Below are 4,954 nucleotides of genomic sequence, written 5' to 3'. Positions count from 1 at the left end.
TGTCTCTTTTAACTGTTTTACATTTGAAGTCTAATTTGTTGGATATTAGTATAGCCACTCCTGCTCTTTTCTGGTTGTTATTTGCATGAAATATCTTTTCCCAACCTTTCACTTTCAACCTATGTTTATCTTTGGGTCTAAGATGTGTTTCCTGTAGACAGCATATAGAAGGATCCTGTTTTTTAATCCATTCTGCCAATCTATGTCTTTTGATTGGGGAATTCAGTCCATTGACATTTAGTGTTATTACTGTTTGGATAATATTTTCCTCTACCATTTTGCCTTTTGTATTATATATATCATATCTGATTTTCCTTCTTTCTACACTTTTCTCCATACCTCTCTCTTCTGTCTTTTTGTATCTGACTCTAGTGCTCCCTTTAGTATTTCTTGCAGAGCTGGTCTCTTGGTCACAAATTCTTTCAGTGACTTTTTGTCTGAGAATGTTTTAATTTCTCCCTCATTTTTGAAGGATAATTTTGCTGGATATAGGAGTCTTGGTTGGCAGTTTTTTTCTTTTAGTATTTTAAATATATCATCCCACTGTCTTCTAGCTTCCATGGTTTCTGCTGAGAAATCTACACAAAGTCTTATTGGGTTTCCCTTGTATGTAATGGATTGTTTTTCTCTTGCTGCTTTCAAGATCTTCTCTTTCTCTTTGACCTCTGACATTCTAACTAGTAAGTGTCTTGGAGAACGCCTATTTGGGTCTAATCTCTTTGGGGTGCGCTGCACTTCTTGGATCTGTAATTTTAGGTCTTTCATAAGAGTTGGGAAATTTTCAGTGATAATTTCTTCCATTAGTTTTTCTCCTCCTTTTCCCTTCTCTTCTCCTTCTGGGACACCCACAACACGTATATTTGTGCAGTTCATATTGTCCTTGAGTTCCCTGATACCCTGTTCAAATTTTTCCATTCTTTTCCCTATAGTTTCTGTTTCTTTTTGGAATTCAGATGTTCCATCCTCCAAATCACTAATTCTATCTTCTGTCTCTTTAAATCTATCATTGTAGCTATCCATTATTTTTTCTATGTTTGCTACTTTATCCTTCACTTCCATAAGTTCTGCGATTTGTTTTTTCAGTTTTTCTATTTCTTCTTTATGTTCAGCCCATGTCCTCTTCATGTCCTCCCTCAATTTATCGATTTCATTTTTGAAGAGGTTTTCCATTTCTGTTTGTATATTCAGGATTAGTTGTCTCAGCTCTTGTGTCTCATTTGAGCTATTGGTTTGTTCCTTTGACTGAGCCATATTCTCAATCTTTTGAGCGTGGACAGTTATCTTCTGCTGCTGGCGTCTGGGCATTTATTCAGATTTCTCTTGGTGTTGGACCCAGCAAGGTTGTAATATTTTTCTGTGAAATCTCTGGGTTCTGTTTTTCTTATCCTGCCCAGTAGGTGGTGCTCGTGGCACACGTTTGTCTGCGGGTCCCACCGGTAAAAGGTGCTGTGGGACCTTAAACTTTGGAAAACTCTCGCCGTCCTGGGGGTTCGCTAGCTGAAGCGGCTTGAGCCGGCCCGGGGTCCGAACGCAGGGAGGGTTGCTGGTCGCCCGCAGCCAGGGAAAGAGCCCGTCCGAATTTCCTAGTCAGCCCTGGGCAACAAGCGTGGCGGGAGGGCGCCAGCGGCAGCGGCCCGCCCGAGAGAGTGCACGTTCCCCGGGAGTCACGGGTTTGGAAGGGGCCTCCCCCACCCGTCACCGTTCTCCGCGGCCTGGGGGTTTCCGATCCAATTCTCTCAGTTGGTCCGGGGGCTGCGCGTGGTGTGGGCGCCAGTCGCCTTGGTTTCAGGGGACCACCTCTCCAATTCTCCCAGCCGGCCCGGGAAGGGGGAAGGGAGTAACTCCGGCCGCTTGCCACCCCGCCCGGTAAGGCCCGCGCGCCTCGGCGATCTCACCCGAGCTGCTTCTCTCAGCCAGCCAGCCGTTCCAGGATGGGGTACGCTGTCTTTTTTATCTCTGTTGTGGCTTTGGGCGCTTTCTGTATCGTTTCTACTCCCCTAGTAGGTGTCCTGGAGAAGAAACTAAGATCCGCGCGTCTTACTAAGCCGCCATCTTCCACAGTGATTCACTCTTAACATCAGCCTTGAAGTGCTTGTTATAAGATTTCACATTCCAGCAAAATGGCAAACCGACTACATATCCTGGAACTCTTGAATTGTAAACCATGAATGTTAAATCTGTAATACTCAGAGTATACTTTATTTCTATCTACAATTGCACATAATTGGATGGTAGATGTTCTGTGCCCACATGTAGGTGTTGGTATGAAGAGCTTTGTACTTTTGACTTTTAATAAGTAAAGTTTCCCAGCAGACAGTTGGGGGCTGGACAGTGATTTAAAAACAAGATAAAACAAAAAAACAAAAAATAGGATGGGGTGGGCAATGGTGGCTCAGTGGCAGAGTTCTCACCTGCCATACTAGACACCCAGGTTCAGTTTCCAGCGACTGCCCATGAAAAAAAAAATGCAAAAAAAATAAAAAGGATGAAATGTTAAAAGAACAGGGTTCTGGTTTTGTTTGTGTTTACCTTTTAAATATCCCAAATAATATGCAGCACTGAATATTTAAATGAGATATTTTATAAATGCATGCATTTTCCTTTATAATATTAATAAGAGTTATATAAATTTACCGCAAATTTAAAAAGCAGTCCTAAATTGAGTACCCCACCATTTTTGCTATGGATTATTTCTTTCTGTCTTTTTCCTTAGACAGAAACAATTCATTTTAAATCTAAGGTGTTAGTATTAATATTGCCACATGTACATAGTATTTACTGAGGTTATATCACAAGCCATGAAAAGTGAATCCAGGTAGGTAATATAATTAGCATCATTTTAAAGTGGAGAGTAAGGCTTAGAGAAATTACTCTATTTTTCTAATTAATGCAGCCGGTAAGAGGTAGATATTTTCAAACCAGAACTTCCTAATTCTCCTATTCTTTGCTGCCCTTTATACACTAAGCTCAGCAAACCAATAAGAAATAACAGTACATAAACAAAAAGATGTTATTAATAGGCTGAATATTACAATAGCCATGTTAACAATAACAACACCACCACTCATTTGAGAGCTTACAGTTGCTTCCAGTTCAGCCCATATTCAAAACGAAATATTTTCCTGACCAAAGATAGATCTATGTATTCTCTCTCTCCTTCTCTTTTCATTCCATCTTCTTTTGTTCCCTTTCTTCCTCTCTTTCTCTATCACTTTCCCTTTTTCCCTTTCTCCTCTCCCTCTCCTTCTCTCCCTCTTGATTTCTCTAGTTTTGTTCTCTGGCTTCTCTCTATTTTCTTTTTCTTTTCTCTCATGCAGGTTTTTCATATGTTTCTCCTCTCTTTTTCTCACTCCCTTACTGTTTGTTTTTTGTCACAGGCAGGCTCTGGGAATCCAAACTCCTGTTTTTTTGGTTGGACAGGCACAGGGAACCCAAACCTGGGTCTCCAGCATGGCAGGCGAGAACTCTGCCTGCTGAGCCATTGTGGTCTGCCCAAAACTCCCTTACATTTTATGTTCCATTTCTATTCTTTTGTCTGATGCATTGATAATATATCTGTGACCTGGGGGATTATTAAAGTTATTTTTTGATAATATTTCTGTGACCTATGGTTATTAAAGTTCCTGTACAAAAAAAGTACAGAATAGAAAATTGAGTGATAAAAATAATAGGAAAAAATGCACTCTAAAAATGCAGGCTTTACTTTTAGGCTGAACTATATGAATGCCATTTTTAAAGGTTATAAAGACCAGATAGGTACTATTTCTTGTAGTTCAATTTGGTATTTCCTGAGCTTTGAATATTAGTCTAGAATTTACTGACTGATTTCTTATTTTAATGTGCAGCATATATTTTAATTTCTAAAGATATTCATAGGATGTGAAAGTGCCACAGTACAATAGATTTAATCAACATTTGTCTCACTGCTGTCATTAGTTGTCATAGTTCTCTTCCATACTAGCATTTATCATGTTCCTTTACTAAATATCAGCCATTATATCTCATTAGGAATGTAGTAAAATATTAATTTCTATCTTCTAAGTGTCACATTTTGAGAAAAATAACTCCCAAACAGCCATGAGTCAATGACAGACATTTGTCCATGATTATTCCCTATCTTGTCTGAGAGTATCTTTGTATAAGCATATCAAATCCCTTAGAGAGACAGTATTGGTGTTGGAGATGAGGTTCAGTATTTCAAAAGTGTGCTGACTTATACCTAGAGATTATACTTACCAATTTAGAGGGCTGCAACTGAGTGTATAAACATTTCTGTTAATTTGGGCACAGGAGATTATATTTTGTGAAGGCCACCTAGTAAACTGGCAGAGAATCTGAATGCATGTGGCTTTTCCCAAGAATTGTTCTTAGCCTTTCTATTGATGAGATTTCAGCATTCCTGGCAGGTAACAGAGGTTGCTTTGCATGACCAATGAATTTATGTTCTCTGAGTACTCTAGGGCATTCACCTTTGTACACACAGCACCTTGACTTAAATATTGTTCCTGTATTCAGCCTTGGAGCAGAAAAGACAATCTCCATTCACATTTTCAGCAGTTACATCAGTGATACCTTAATTCTTATCCTTAAGAGGTATTCAGGTAAGTGAAATAATGGAGAAGGCTTACAGCAGAGTATTTGGAGGCAGGAAGAACTTCTGTCACCTTCCTAACTAGCCATTTTATGGTTGCATGATTAAATTCCTGAGCCTGAGTTTCCTTCTTGGATAACAGGGTGGTAATAGGACATATAAAGTTGTTGCAGGGAGAAAGTGGTACAAGTGTTCAAAATATACAGCCCTTACTATTACAGGTATTGCTATTGATCAAGTCCAATTCAGGGCACAGGGAAAGCTTTTCAGCACCCTAAAGTTGGCAGAGATACAGTTTTCATTTTCATTGTCAGGCTGACAGTGGGTCCTGGCTACCAATCTCTTCCTGAGAAATTGTAGAAT

The sequence above is a fragment of the Tamandua tetradactyla genome, chromosome 6, assembly GCF_023851605.1.
Source record: "Tamandua tetradactyla isolate mTamTet1 chromosome 6, mTamTet1.pri, whole genome shotgun sequence".
In the NCBI taxonomy this organism is placed as follows: Eukaryota; Metazoa; Chordata; class Mammalia; order Pilosa; family Myrmecophagidae; genus Tamandua; species Tamandua tetradactyla.
The sequence above is the reverse complement of the archived record's forward strand: the minus strand, read 5'-3'. Positions refer to the sequence as shown.